The sequence below is a fragment of the Peromyscus maniculatus genome, chromosome 5, assembly GCF_049852395.1.
Source record: "Peromyscus maniculatus bairdii isolate BWxNUB_F1_BW_parent chromosome 5, HU_Pman_BW_mat_3.1, whole genome shotgun sequence".
NCBI classification, from domain to species: domain Eukaryota; kingdom Metazoa; phylum Chordata; class Mammalia; order Rodentia; family Cricetidae; genus Peromyscus; species Peromyscus maniculatus.
The window spans coordinates 122,832,465-122,849,095 of NC_134856.1; the positions used below are offsets into that span (position 1 = coordinate 122,832,465).

General features: G+C 42.5%; 1 non-coding gene and 1 pseudogene across 1 annotated transcript; both read left to right on the forward strand.

Annotated features, from left to right (window-relative positions):
* Positions 1–461: 461 nt before the first annotated feature.
* On the forward strand, positions 462–12,741 carry LOC107400400 (small ribosomal subunit protein uS15 pseudogene; annotated as a pseudogene).
* Positions 10,180–10,284, forward strand: LOC121829885 (U6 spliceosomal RNA). Its single transcript, XR_006072943.1, has one exon. It is a non-coding gene; the product is annotated as a U6 spliceosomal RNA (small nuclear RNA).
* Positions 12,742–16,631: the final 3,890 nt, after the last annotated feature.

Genomic DNA, 16,631 nt, shown 5'->3' on the forward strand with positions numbered 1-16,631 from the left:
AGTCCCTGGGATAGAATCAGTCTAGAGGCCAGTGGAGCGAGCTCACTGCACCATGTTATAGACCATGTTATAAGGGCAGATGTTTCTGCTCTTCAACCACTGGAATGCCCAACTTGTAGGTCTTGAAGGTGACAGGATCTTCAGCCATACGCATGGCTGCTGCACACATGAGCTCAGTGAAAAAGGGCTTCTGGGCTCCTTTGTAGGTATGGATGCTACAACCTTCGGAATGAAACTTCTGGAAGGTGCTTGAGCCCAAAGAGAGTCATTGTATCTTATGAGTTCTTTTCCCTTTTCTTACTTTCAGGATCCAAGGCACCAGGATTTGGGCCAGGTAAGGCTTTGGATAAGCCAGAGCTGACCCACCTCTGGCTTCTGCTTAGAGGATAATGGAGAGGTCCTTCTTGGGTGACCTGTGCTGATGCAGGTGCTGTTCTGTGTCCGCTCCGGAGCTCTAGTTCATGGAGGTTTCTGCCACTTGGAAGTACTTCATCTCCTCCATGGTGAGTCCCGTGTGGGATGAGCAGCTAGCATCTGTCAGTCCTACCTGGTGCTAGGATGCTCTTATGGGCTTACTTCATAACCAGGGAATTCACAATGGCATGTAGCTTCACCCTTCACCATCAGGATCTTGTCTAAACTGCCACTGGCCATTGTTGAGGTTATGACAAGGGAGTGTTACCTAAGAATTCCCTCCAAATTGAGACATCTCCTCCAAGAGGGAGGAGGGAAGCTCATGAGCCTTAGGAAGTAAATGACCTGAAATCCAAGAAAGCTGAAACTCACAAGATTCACAAGGCCACTTTCTAGCCTTATAAGAACAAAAAAGTAGTTGCTGGGGAGAGGAGACTCTCTGACCTGTTAAACAGCCTTCAAGTTTAGAGGGTGCAGAGGCTGCAGTTTCCTGAGCTGTCACTCAGGCCCAGCTGGGCCTTTCAGTGATACAGCTGCCTTTGAGTCATCCATGCTCCTGTAACTAACCCCAATGTGTTCATTGATTCACCAACTTGGACATAGGTGGTTGTTGGTTTGGTCTGTCGTTGGCTCCCTATCCAGGGTAAATGGACATCTGTTAGCATCTCCCCAGGAAAAGTCTCACACAGTTGGTGGAGGGGGCACACTAGCCTCCTTTTCATCTGTATTTGGTGAGGTGTTGATAGTTGATTCTAGAGTCACTAGCTTCTAGGTGATACTGCCCACATTTGACATCGGAGGAGTCCTGGGCACAGGATCCTTGCTGACATCCCACAAACAGGAATGTATGGCCCACATACCTATTAGGCCCCAGAATGGTCAGTTCTGGTTGTCTTGAAGCCATTGTGAAAACAAAACCTGGTCTGTCTATCATTCTCTGTCTGGGAAGGGCAACTATGGTCGACAACAATTATACATTTTAAAATGATTATAGAGAGAGTTTTGAATGCTCTCAACCCAAAGAGAGGGTAAATGTTTAGGTGATGGATACACCTATTTCTCTAGTCATTATTCAATATGTAAGTATAGTGAATATCATATAGCATTTCCAAATACTATTGTGGACCAGTGAAACATTTAAAAAACTTTTCAAAACTGCCTCTCTTTGCTGCCAGGCCTCCACCACCACGAGTCGCATACACACTCCAGGGAAGGGCTTGTCCCAGTCCTCACTGTCCCTACCACCAGAGCATCCCCATCTGGCTGACGTGGACAGCTGATGACATAAAGGACATGTGGACAGATTGGCCAAGGAAGGCCTGACTCCCTCCCAAACAGGTGCGATCCTGACTGACTCACGTGGTGTGGCACAGGTCTGTGTTGTGACTGACAATAAAATATTGAGAATCCTTCAGTCCAAAGGCCTTGCCCTGATCTCCCTGAGGATCTCTCCCATCTGATTAAGAAAGTGGTCTCTCTCCACAGGCATCTTGAGGGGAACAGAAAGGAGAAGGATGCTAAATTCTGCCTGATTCTGATAGAGAGCAGAATTCACTGGTTGGCTTATTACTATAATACTAAGGAGGCCCTCCCACTCAAGTGGAAATATAAGTTGTCCACAGCCTCTGCTCTAGTGACAGAAATTCTCTTGTGTACACAAGCAATAAAATCACTTCAAATAAACACATTCAAAACTATCTAAATGAAATGTTTCCTAATTTACTAGAAAGCAGACTTTCCTTTATAACGAGAAGTAAATACAACAAAACAAAAACTAATATGTCTTAGATAGTAAGATATCATGTTGCCCCCAGATATCCCTATTTGTTTTCGGGGTAGGTGGGTAGGGAGGAAGGTACATATATATTTGGTTTTGGTTTTGTTTTGAAAGCTTTGTGAAGGTGGATGCTCTGCGTTTTTATTTTCCCGCTTAAGATGAACTCTTCATTTATTTTTGCAGTATAGGGAGTTGATATGGTTGGTTGAGACAGATGAAAGTGTAGGAAACATGGCAGGACCAAAGAGAATTCTATTGGGTAAAGACGTTTTAAAAGATGTACGATATAAATCCCCCACACACACCAGGGTTTCTCTGTGTAGCTTTGCGCCTTTCCTAGAACTCTCTTTGGAGACCAGGCTGGCCTCGAACTCACAAAGATCTGCCTGCCTCTGCCTCCTGAGTGCTGGGATTAAAGGCATGTGCCACCATTGCCCGGCAAGATATAGATTCTGATAATATGGTTGATTACATGAGTGAGGATACAAGCAAAGGAAACACAGGAAACACAATGTTGTACCTCTAGGTACCCTCCTGAAATGTTTCCCCCTCACAGCAGAGTCAGACTGAAACTTTTGATTCCCAGGTCTCCAAGTATGTTCTTTTCTCTTGATATTAATAACTCCACTTTGCATCACATGTCTTGGTTTAAAATTGTTTTAGCATCCGTTCATTTAGGTATTTATAGTTAGGATTTCACACTCGGCAGAGGTATGTACCGCAGATTCCTTTTGGCTCAGTGTGCAGGCAGGGGAGTGCTTTCCTTTACTTGCTGCATCAGGGCAGAATGGGGGGGGGGGGGTAAAGGAGACAAGGGAGATGAATAAAAGATCCTGCAACACTTTCTCCTGCTGGCGACATCAGGTGCTGTCCTGCTTCAGTGACGAGGCCTGGTTCCCAGAGTCCCTTTCTAAGTTCAAAGACCAAGAGCAATTTTTAAAGATTTTACTTTAATTATGGGTGGATGCCTGTGTGCCTGGGTGGAGGCACGTGCTCCGGAATGCAGGCGCCTGCAGAGGTCAGACGGGATGACCCAGAGTTACAGGTACAGGTAGCTGTGAGCCACCACAGTGGGTGCTGGGAACCAAACTCTGATCCTCTGGAGGAACAACAGATGCTCTTGCTGCTAAGCCATCTCTCTAGCCCCAAACACCAATATCCAACCATTCAGATCCCTCATTTGCTTTCAAGATGGGATAGCGTTTCAACAAAAGTTTCTTTAATTATTTGTTTGGGCGAACACATCTGGCCTGGCCTAACAATTAAGCATCAATGAAGGAAGAAGCAGTCCGACCAGGGAACTTCTTTATTTCAAAAAGATCTCTGAATGTCCCGTTTTCTGCGCTGGAAGAAAGGGTAAGCAGTCCTTTCTTTTTCTAACAGGCTGGGGCAGAGGCCTGAACATAGCTGCCTTAGTTTAGACTTCTAGCAGCCTCCCCCCCCCCATCCTTCTTTGTATTTCAGGCTGGCTTTCCTCCTAGTCTTCTTTGACCTTCTATTACAAAATAAGATTTTGCATCATCCCAAGTCTATGGGGAGATGGGTATGCCTGGATTATCCCTCTCCTACTCTACACAGGGGCTGGAGAGATGGCTCAACAGTGAAGAGCACTGGCTGCTCCTGCAGAGGCCCAGGTTTGAATCCCAGCACCCACCTGGCAGCTTGCAATCATCTGTAACTTCAAGTTCCAGAGGACCCGACAGCATCTTCTGGCCTCCTCGGAGATGCACAGATGTGGCACACTTATACAGGCAAAATATTGACACATAAAAAAGAATGGGAGGTGGGAGAGAGAGAGAGAGAGAGAGAGAGAGAGAGAGAGAGAGAGAGAGAGAGAGAGAGAGAGAGAGAGAGAGAGACCACAAATGCTGAATACACCTATGGTGGAGTTCGCAAATACAGTGTGTAACTAGTATGTTTACAGTCACAGGGTCCATACCCGGCACCAGACAACAACAAATCTACTTGAAGAAGAAACTTGACTCATAGTTCCTGAGTTGATGTGATTTTCTTTCTCCAACTTGAGCTTTGGACCCTTGTTCCTTTGGAAGAATTATAGTTTCACCCTCTTTCCAGCACACAGACCATTTGATACGAACCAGCTGATTAATTAAGGCCCCAGCTAGCTGATTTAGCGGTTGCATTATGGAAGCCCTGTTGAAATATTTATGAAGCAGTGAAACAATCACCCCAATCAAGCAGCTTCACTCATTTCCACAGGCACTGTGACAGTCACTTTTCAGGACTTGACATGGCTTTTAAAAACACCAAATACAAGCAGAGCATGATGATGCACAGCTGTAAACCCAGTGACAGGGAGGCTGAGGCAGGGGAATCACATGCTGTTCGAGGACTGCCTCAGAGACATAGTAAGTTTCCCATGGGCGTAGACTACATAGCAAGACTTTGTCTCAGGGAGAGAAAGAGAAAGACAGAGGGGGAGGGGGAGGGAGAGAGATACATATGTGTGCATTTATACAAAATCTGTATATATGTGTATTTATGTGCACATACAGTCATCCCTCTGCATCCATATATTCTGAATTTATAAATTCAACCAACCATGGAGAAGGTTTGAAGAAAAATATTCTATCTACATAATGATGATTTTATTTGGTTATTTTCCCAGACAAATCTGCATCACAGCTGCTTGCATGGACTTGCAAATGATGCCGTGAGTCACCTAGAGATGATCTGATATTTGATTTAGGGGCTGTGCACAGGTTACACAAAAATATTATACCATTTTAGATGAAGGTATACATCTGGACATGTGTAGCTCTGGGTGTCTTCTATGGTCCCGGAGCCAGTTGCTTTCTAGATAGCATGAAATGACTAGACAACTTACTTGTCTATGTGTGTCTGAGCGGCTAACATTCTTCAAATGCTTAGCATAGAATAACTTTGAACTTAGAAACAACCCATTGTCTTTGAAAGATTTCCTATCTTTGACTAGAAAATTTGGATGTTCTGTCACTGCTCTCCTCCTCACTCCCCACTCTCGCCTTCCCGCCTACACAGGGGAGATAGATGGGGTCAGGGTCAAGGTGATGGGGAATTCCTTTTATAAGCAACTGAGGCAGCATTCCATTGCCGATCCAGTACCAGCAGTCAGAAATACCAGTCTGAGGCAACAGTGAAAAAATCCAAAAGCCTTTGTGGAAATTGCTGTATTTCTACCTTAAGGCACCTTTTGAACATTCAGTCCAAGATTAGCTTTCGGGGCACTAGTTTGGCCATTAAGCAAATTTATCTTAGTTCAATGTGCAGCGGGCACCGTTTAACAGAGCTCAGGACTCAGTGTCTCCTTTAAAAGCAGTCCATCCTCTCAACAAAAATAGAACCCAGGGAGTGACAGCAGAGCCTCCTGCCGCCTGAACCATCTTTACAAACAGTTATTCTATTTTCAAAGGAAGAATATATTTTTTTCAATCGTGTTTAGACATTGTGTAGCTTAAAGGCGAGCACACCAAGATTAATTGTGTTGTGACCATTAGCAAAGCAGGCAGGCCTGAGATAAATGGTCTGCTCAGAACATCTTTCCCACACTACATGCAGAATTTTATTTTCTGTATTGCTCTCTGATGGTCTCAAGGGTTCACTGTATTTATATAAAGATTCTTTGCCTCTCCAAAGCCCAGAATGTTGATATTTTAACACGTCATCTTCAAAGACTCCAGTGTGAAAAGAATTCATTTTTAAAAACCTGTTATCTATATCCCACAGTTATTTACAAAGGAAAGGGGACTTTTTATAGCAAATCTATGTAAATCAGTGGTTCTCCAGAGGGGGTAGTTTTATTCCCCAGAGGTCATTAGTCAAAGTCTGAAGATATAAGTGGTCATAGCCAGTATCTAGAGGGCAGAGCCCAAGGACTCTTTGAAGTGTCCAGGACAGACCTACAGCAAGGAATTATGCAGCCTAGGTGTCAGTCAGACTATGGCTGATCTTGCTGTAGATATTTTGGCTTCATATCACAATGCAGCTTTGTTTCATCCAATGGAGAATTAGCTTATAACAGAACAGACTGGCACCTGTGTCCTTAGGAATTGCCATAGATGATGGGTTAACATGAGTGCACACATTCTTTTTTTTTTTTTTCTCTACATGTCTGGTCAGAGAGACTACCATGCTGGGAGTGAGACTCAATCCGTAGCAGTTAGGACTTACATAGCTCAATATGTTAGAGGGAACTAATGCTTTCCTTGTTAGTCATGGCAACCGTCCCAATTGTCTATGGAGAAGCGACACAGAACTACATCTTCTGCTGATATTCAGGGGGGAAACACCCCTTACGATCAGGATATTTACTCTACCAGTGATATGCACACAACCTTGGGGAACTCCTTGGCTCAACAACATTATGACTCATGGTTTCAGGTGGCCTGTCACATGCTAAGAACACATGGCCCTGACTCTGCCCATATATGAGTCTACATTGTTTTTTAAAACCACATCTATATTTTTCAATCCTACATTTTTCATACATCAACAGGGAGGGTTTAATCAAGGTTTGGGGAACCCTCAAATTCTGCTGCTGCTTGTGCACATAGATCCAATTTTCACAGCTTGTATAACACTCTCACCTTTTGGGCACCGGGAAAGACATCCTTTGCTTGTGGTAGAGCCTAGGAAGGAGCCCATAGGGATAAAATTAACCAAACACCTCTTCATTGTTTCTTCTAGAAGACATGGAACTTGCCAAGACAAATGTATCAATTTATTCTTCATAACTGCCAGGAGCACCTGAATTTCAAGGCAGCAACCATCCAACTTGCAAAGTAAAATCAAAGTGGTTGGTGTTCTGTACCAAGCCTTCAGGTATGGTTTCACCACTACAAGCCTATGCCAACAGAGAGGCTGGACAGGGGCCTGCAACAGATTGTTCAATCTCTTTGAACTTTATTTATAAGCTGTTAACTGTAATTATAGTAACAGGGGTAATGTGAGTTAAGAAAAATACCTTCATCTTAAAAATATCTTTTTAGGGTTAAGCATGTCCATGGGGATCCCAGGACCCAAACAGATTAAATGTCAGAATCCCAGAGAATACCTAGAAAACCCTAAAACCTTACCAAGGACAACAGTAAACTCACTCTGCAGACAGGACTAACAGCACTGATGTGCCAAAGGATGAGCACACATTGGTATCAGACATTCTAACAACAGTAGATATCAGAAGGCAAGATGCCAACGTTTACAGAGTTCAAAAGGAAAATGCAGTTATCCCTTGAATTACATATCCAGCCAAATAATCTGTGATGAACAAAGGAGAGATAGACATGTTCCCTGAGCCAGGCAGTGGTGGAGCATACCTTTAATCTCTGCACTTGGAAGGCAGAGACAGTCAGATCTCTGAGTTTGAGGCCAGTCTGTTCTATAGATTGAGTTCCAGGACTGTTACACAGGGAAGCCTTGTCTTGAAAAAAAAAAAAAGTTCCCAGGTATGCAATAGCACAAAGAATATAGTATTCACGAATCCCATGTGCAAATGTTAGCTGAAGGGCTTGCTCTAGAGATATAGAAATAACGGAAGTTTTGTTTCTTTGGGTTTTTTTTTTGTTTGTTTGAAATAAGGTCTCATGTAGCCTAAGCTCATCTCACACACAGTATGCAGTTGAGGATGAGCTAGAACTCCCAATAATCCTGCCTTCATCTCTCAAGTGTTGGGATGTCAGGTGCACACCACTATGGCCAGTTTTATGATGAACGGGCTTAAGAGAGCAGTAAAGTCATGAGAACATGTAATAATGAAGTGTGATCAGAAAGGGACAAGCAAGTCAGGGGACACACTGTAGGCTCACACAGACTTAACCAGATGCCCTGTTTGGAGCAGCAGCAGTAATTAGCACAGGATCACATTACTCTCCAATAGACTCCTTTATGCGCAAGATTCATCGGATCATAATAGTTATATAGTGGTTTAGAATAATATCTGAGGACAAAGCTTGTAAGGCTCAATTAAAAGTTGCTCATTGAATTTAAGCATTATAAACCTTAGCAATAAAAGATAATGGGACTAATTCAAACTGGGAAGTAGAGGGGATCAGAGAGTGAGGATAAATATATAAGTACATGTCTTAATTTTCCCCAATAGAAAGTGAAGGTGCTGCCTAAAACAGATAATGTAAGAATATAGAATTATGGGACTTAGGACAGCTGCTCTTTGTAACTCTTTCTTTTGACGTTTCCCCAGAGGCCTCAGGCGATGAGGTTGGATAAGACCAATAAGTTATAAGCACAAAATTGGAAAGGAGGCAGAGAAAGGATTACTACTTGTAGATAACACATCCCCCATAATTGCAGTACCACAGAGAATCTTCTCAAAAACTGTTACAGATTGTAAATGAACCCTGTACGTGAGTAGAACATGTCAGAAATTGATAGTCTTAATAAATTATAAGGAATGATAACATTTGCAAAAACAGCAGAAGGTAAATTACCAAGAAGAAACTTACACTGGAAACGCAGAAAGCCTTCCCGAAGAAAACTTGACATCCATCATCCCTGATAGAACCAATGTGAAAGCCAACAAGCAGAAAGAGCATGGAGATGTCTGCGTGGCTCAAACTACTCTACAAGAAGTTTTGGTTTGCGTGTGAAATGTCCCCCCACGCATCATGTGCTTGAATATATTGTTGCCAGCTAGTGGCATTGTAGAACCTTCATGGGGTGGGGCCCAGCTGGCAGGAATCCTGGGGGACACATCTTGAAAAGTCTCTCTGCCCATAACTGGGGCCAGAAGAAACTGCTGCTTCGTCGGTCGCCACAAAGCGACCAAAAAACTCACTGCTAGATCTCAGCAACACACCCCAGAGTCGCTCCTACCACTATGTCCTCCTCATAAGAAGACTGAAACCTCTTGAGACTATGAGCCCGAATACATCTTTCCTCTGATAAGCTGTTTCTTTCATTGCCGCAGCATCCGGAAGAGGAAACAGCACACAAATGTAACGTGTTCCAAATCTAAATATTAGCTAGTGAGATAAAGAAGAACAGTCATTCATATTGCAAATTAAGATGCAGTTTGCAGTCTTGATACTTAGCAGGATGGGTTACCATGTTATAAGCACAGACAGTGGAAAGGTGAGTGACAGAGGCCCGTGCACAGTCCAACCTGGATCCAATGGGCAGCTCGCAGAGGTGACGCCAATGTGACGTTTCCCTTTGTATAGATTGTGTAATGATAAGATGATTCACTAGTGTAGACATCCACCTACATTTTCATCTTTCTTTCTCATGAATATACTTGGAGTCTTCTCTTCTAGCTCTTTTGAGATGCACAGTGAAAGCATTGGGAAGATGTTTAAACAAACATTTTGGAGATAATCAAGCAATTGAAGTGAGATGAAGGAAGGCTCTCTGTCCCTTAACGTGTCTCAAATAAACTCCAAAAAATAACCAAGAAGGAAGTGCATGTAGATTTTTTTTTTTATTAAGTCAGAAAAACATTGGCAGAAAATAGTGTTGTGCTTTGGAGTCTGGAATCCAGGAGCCTTTGCTAACTGTGACCCCAAATCCAGATGCCAAAGAGAAAAGGTGGAGCCTTCTAACTCTGTAAAATCATTATTGTTTTTCAGGGCAGGTACCATAAGTAAAGTCACAAGATGGACAACACACTGGGAAAGCTATTTCTAGCTCATTTCACAGAGGATCAGCTAATCTTCCAAGGGCACAGGCCATTTCTTGTCAAAATGGCCAGTCATTTGTAGAAAAATGGAGAAAGGACATTAACAGAAAGTTCCCAAGGAATAAACTAGCTTTTAAACATGAAAAGTTGGTGAGCCTTACTTGTAAAAGAATAAAAACCAAATCAAAATTGCTCTGTAATGCCAGTTTTCATTTGGCAGTTTAGCCAAACCTAAAAGCCCACAGTAAACCCATAATAGGACAGAGCTGACTTGTTGCCAGAGAAGACTATTCATTCCACATCTCCTAGGGAAAACAATTCACCGATATTTGCCAAAATTAAAAGCATGTTTACCCATGTTCACTTCAGCAGCTCATCTACCAAAAGCAGAATAACACAGAAAAGATTAGCATGACCCCTGTGCAAGAACGCCATACAAACTGGTGCATTGTTCAGTATTTGGGAAAAATGCATTTATTTGTTGACATAGTCTTTCAGTATTAGGATTCTATGCTACATGAATCTCATACTTACACAATTACGTGTTAGCAGATTTTTTATTATGACTTTTCTACTATAGTAAAAGATTACACTATCATCCAACAATGCTATTCACTTAAATAAATTATAACAGCCACTCAGTGGAATATTATACAGTTACAATAAAGAAAGAGAAAAGAAAGAAGCTTTTTCTATACTAATGTGGAACTATCCAGAAATACTTTTAATACATATTAATCCATTATGGTATTCTGGTATAAGAGGAAGAAATATCTTCACAGTTTAGTTTTTCTCTATCTGCACAAAGAATCACTACAACCACAAAAATACTCACAAAACGGCTACCCATCCATAAAAGTCTATGTAACAAATAAGAAACTAATAAAATTGGCTATTGATATTCCTCTAAAATGAAAGAAATTCTATCTAGGTATATACATGAAAGACTAGAAAGCAAGAACTCAAATAAATAAGTCTACATTGATGTTCATAACATTATGAACAATAACCCAAAGGTAGGAATATCACAAATGCTCACCAGTAGTTGGAAAGATAAATATGACTATATATTTATGTATAACACAGACACAGACACACACACACACACACAGACACACACACACACACACACACACACACACACGACTATCATTCAGCCTTGAAAACTAAGGAAATTCTGATATATATCAACATCTTCAATGAATTTTTAAAGGCATTGCGCTAAGTGAAATAAACAACACACAAAAGACAAACGTTGCAGGATTCCACTTACATATAATGCGTGAGACAAGTCTCCAGAGGAACAGAAGTGATATATAATGAATACATACAAAGGGGTTTAGTCAATTGATTTACACGTTGGCTGGGTAATCCAACAGTGGCCGGCTGCTCACTGCAAAAGCTAAAAGAAAGCTCAGTAGCTCTTTTGTCCCCAAGGCTGGACAACTTATCAGTCCCAATCTGACACAGAAAATCTGGAGGAGTCTTGGAGAGCTGTTGGTCCTTAGTCCATTTTTGAAGCTGGGTTCTGATGGCTTAAAGGACAGCAGCACAGTTGCTTTGATAGATGATGTGCCTTCACCAGAGAGGAGTAAAAGCTGACACGCAAGTCATCCCTGTTTGTCCCTCAAATTCCATTATGACTGAGCCACCCCCAGAAGATGCACCAAGAGGTAGCTTCACAAACCCACCCAGAGGTGTGTATCCTAGTTGATTCCAGACCCAATCAAGCAGACACCCAGAGTTATCTATTACAAGCAAGGAATCAAGAATAGCCAAATTCATAGAGATAGAAAATAAGACAGAAAGTCCTGGAGGCTGAGCAGGAGATGGAAGCTCCGACTAGCAGTCTCACCTTGGGAAGATGGGGTGACTCTGCAGATAGGTCAGAGTGCTGACTGTACAGCTATGGATGGTGTGCTTTACGTGGTTCAAATGATTCCTGTTGCGTGCTGCATGTCTCTGTTGCTTTGCTTATGAACAAGGTGTTGTTGAGTAGTCCACACTGGTCTTGAACTCGGGATTCTCCTGTTTAGCTTCCTGAGCACTGAGGTTACCATCATTATGCCAAGCTGCTCTATTTATTGTAATACCAAGATAAATTGTCTGGTAACGAAGGCAGGAGTGTACATTGAGGATGCAGAACTGGGAGAGACACCACTCAACATATGTCTCTTGAACTATGTAAATATATTATGTAATTACCCAACAAGTCATTTCTGAAGAGCCATCTGGACTTCTTCTCGGATCACTTCTGCAATGTGGTTTTTTTTCTCTATGCAAATATTACTTTTTTTTTTTTTTTTTTTGTCTCAGTGTCTTAAAAGCAGCCACATCATTGTAAGATTGGGGAGATTAAACTTCTACATGCCAGAATATTAAGCAGCCATGGCTAAGTGAACCATAAACCTGTGGCTCCCTCCTGGCAATCTAGAGAGGCGTAGGTTAGGGCATCCAAGAGACTGTCTCCACCTAGGTCTCTGTGGAACTGGTTAGTCCCATGGACTGCACTTGCCTGCAGACTCTGCCTCCTATGCAGGAAAGGTGAGATAGGCCAGTTCTGACTACTTCCCTCTGCTCTACCCACTTGCCAAAGCAGCCCTTTGCTCACGACTGGTCTTCACCTCACCCTTTTTTTGTTACTTGGTTTGGTCTTTAGAGACGGGGTCTTTCTGTGTCCTCTGGGCTGGTCTTAAACTTACAGCAGTCCTTGTGCTTCGGCCTCTAGAGTTCTGGAGTTACAAATGTGTTGTTATCACATCCTGCTTTCTTCCTTCAGCCCTTGACACATCACCCCCTCTTTTGTCTGGCTTCCTTTTGCCTGCAGGAATCCTCCCCTGCAGGGGAGCTGCAGGAAGAAGAGCTTCAGCTGGGTCCCACGCAGTCCCTGTCTGCAGCTGACCAGCCTCCACTTGAATGATTGCATTACAAGAGAGACAACCACCACTGAAGTACCTGGTACCAGTGCCACTGTCACTCTTCCTTATGTGGCCAGAGGCGTCTACACACAGTTCTGTTTTGTTTTCTAGAAACAGGAAAAGCAAATACAATTCTTCTTCAGTATGAGGTGCCTTCACATAGAGTGTCTACTTAGTATGTGGGAGGCTCTGGGTTCCATCTCCAATACCACAGAGAACCTAAACAAAACACAAATTTTAGTTTCCATTTTGCAGGGATTCTCTTTCAGGCTTTCTCCTCTTTGTAGCAGGAAGTTTCTCCAGTCCTCCTGGCCCTGCAGTCCCTCGGCAGCCTATGAAAATAATCACTCAGAGACTTACATTAATTATGAACTGGATGGCCTATGGCTCAAGCTTCTTGCTAGCTAGCTCTTATAACTTAACTCATTTCTATTAATCTATAAGTTGCCACATGGCCGTGGCGTTACTGGTCTGCTGGCATCTTGCTGCTCCTTGGCAGCAGCTGGCATCTCCCCTTCCTCTCCTTTCTCCTCTCACCATCTCTCCTAGATTTTCCTGCCTGGCTCCATCCTGCCCTGACATAGGCCAATGCAGCTTTATTTATCAACCAATCAGAGCAACTCATATTCACAGCATAAAGAAAGACATCCCTTGGGCTGGAGAGATGGCTCAGCTGTTAAAGGCTAGGCTCACAAGCAAAAATAGAAGAAAGACATCCCAGAGCACCTCATCTCCTGATGAACCCACCTCTCAAATAAGCTTGACAGTCCCCAACCCCAGCACTTTTCTGAGCCCACAGCCTTCCACCCTATGAACAACCTAAGGAATAAGTCTCTCCCTTCCCAGCTGAACTTAGTCTATTGTACATATTAATTATTTCATTTAACTCGGTTTGTTTGTGCTTTTGCTTGTTTGTTTGAGACAGAGTCTCTTTGTACATATTTGGCTGGCCTCGAATTCACCATGTAGGAAATGCTGCCTCCAGATCTGCAGCAATCCTCTTGTCCCAACTTAGGTTGTCAGTACTGGGATGACAGGTGTGAATCAATATGCCCGGCTCAGCCTACACCTGGACTAGAGCTTTAGAAGAGGCCCAGAACAGAAGAATCAAAGAAGTTGTAGATGGAGACTTCCTGATCCAGAGACTCAAATAAGAAGTCTGGGCATTACATTTGAGACACTTTCACATGGAATAATAACAAATGTGTGCCAGAGGAAGGACAAATTGTAGAAGAGAATTTAGTTGTCACCTACACGGCTCGCATGATTCATAAGCTCAGCCCATGGGGCTGTGCAGTTCTGTGCTCTGCCTCGCTCTTCCTCCCCCTCGGATGGAGTGACATCTTCCTGGTTCTTTCATTAGCATCGCGTTCTCCTGCCACATAGAAAGAAGTGTCATGAAATGAGTTCCAGGTATGATATCAATGGCCTACTGTCACCATTTAAACAACAAAATTATCATTTTTAACTTTCATGCTGCTTTCAATTTTTTAACCATATAAAATATGTATTTTTGTTAAGATCTCAAAGCGTTTTTCTGAAGAGCATAGCCTTGTGTTGGTATCTAAGATGTGAAGAATGACATTTGTATAAAAGATGGATTGGTATTGCTTCTGTGTCACTGTGAAAAATAAGTTAGTATTAAGATGATTTTTAAAACAATACAGGAGAAGCAAAGCAAACAGCGAAGAGAAGTGGTAGTTCTGCACAGACGATGACGGGGTTGATTCTGAAGATTGTGTATGTGTCAGTCATTCACTATCCATGTCCTTCAGTCATTTGTCCTCCTGTCTTCACGCCCCTTCCTTGCCTTGTCTTCCTCTCCTTTCCTCCTCTTCCTTTCCTCTCTTTGCATTGTTGTTTCTGAGACAAGAGCTCACCAGATAACCTGGTCTGGACTCAAACGCACAATTTTTCTGCCTCGGCCTCCTATGTGCTAGGATCTGAGGTGTGCATGGCCATGCTTAACACAATTATAACCCCGCTTGCCTATTTCCCATAGGTTGCTCTTTCAACCTGTTTTTAATTATCTCCACCAAGCAACCCTGCTCTTCATTGGATTCCATTAATCCCTCCTACTTTAACATTCAAAGTATCTTAAGAGTCAATGAGATGCCATGGGATAAATTTCATCGTCTGAACAGGCCAATGCTACTTCATCTCTTGCAAGTGGGTTCTTTTTTTTTCCTTTAAAAGCAATTTAAATTTTTAAATGTGGTTAGAACGCATAATATAATACATACAGCCTGAACCATTTGTACATGTGTTGTTCACAAGTGTCAAGAGCGTTTAAATTGCCACACATGCAGTCTCCAGAATGTTCTAGGCTTGTAAAACAGTTACTTTTTTCACGTTAAACAATAATCTCGATAATTCTGTCTCTCAGTCTTTGTCAGCCACTATTCTATTACAATGGAGTTGGCAACTTTAGATGCCTCACAAAAATAGAATCACCTAGTGATTTTGTAAAACTGGACTCCTCAGTTTAGCAAGTATCTGCTGCCGGCATTTTCTACAGTCTCGCCCGGGCCCACAGCCCAAATAAACACACAGATGCTTATATTAATTATGAACTGTATGGCCTAATGGCTCAAGCTTCTTGCTAGCTAGATCTTACATCTTAAATTAACCCATTTCTATAAATCTATGCCTTGCCACATGGCTCGTGGCTTTCTGGTATCTTTATATCTTGCTTCTCATGGCAAGTCTCTGGACTCAGCCTTCTTGTTCCCAGAATTCTCCTCTCTGCTTGTCCTGCCTATACTTCCTGCCTGGCTACTGGCCAGTCAGCATTTTATTTATTAACCAGTCAGAGCAACACATTCACAGCATACAGAGCGATATCCACAACAAGTATCCTTAAGGCTTATCCATGTTTTAACATGCATCAGGATTTCTTTCTTTAGGAACAAGTAATAGTCTATTTCATGTGCATAATGCATTTTGTTTACCTACTCATCTGACAGTGGATATTTACATGGCTTCTGCTTCTTGGTTATTGAATATAATGCTGTTGTATTAATAGTGTGCAAATATGTTCTGTATTTACGTATTTTGCATTTATGATTAACTAGACACTGGGATTGTGGGTGTTTGTCTGTTTTTCTCGAAGGAATCTCCATAGAATATTTTATAGCAAGTGCATTATTTTATATTCCTGCTGGCTGGGCACAAGGGTCCACTTTCCCTAGCCTCCACACCAAGACTTGCTATTTTCTGTTTCTTTGACAGTGGTGCTTCTGTTGATATCTTAGTTACTGTTCTATTGCTGTGAAGAGACACCATGACCACAGCAACTCTTATAAAACATTTCATTGGCACTTGCTTACAGGTTCAGAAGTTTAGTCCATTATCATCATGGCAGGAAGCGTGGCAGCATGCAGGCAGACACAGTATTGGGGAGGAAGCTAAGTGTTCTACATCTGGATCCTCAGGCAACAGGAAGTCACTGGGCCTGGGTTGAGCATTTAAAATCTCCAAGCCCACCCGCAGTGTTATATTTCCTCCAATAAAGCCACACCAACCCCAATAAGGCCACACCTCCTAATAGTGCCACACCCTGGTGACCAAATATTCAAATCTATGAGCCTATGGGGGGGGTGCATTCTTATTCAAACTACCATGGGAGGGTATGAAGACTTAGCTCACTGTGGTTTTGATTTGCATTTCTCTAGCTATTAGTGGCAATTAACATTTTTACAGGCTCATTATTCATGTACATGTCTTCTTTAGAAAAGCATCTATTGAAATCCTTTGTCTATTTTCTTTCTTTTCTTTTTATTTGGGTGCTGAGGACTGAACCCAGCACCTAGTGCATGATGGGTAAGTGCTGTGTCATTGAACTCTGCCCTGCTCTGACTTTTACTTTGGTCTTGGGACAGGTTCTCATTAA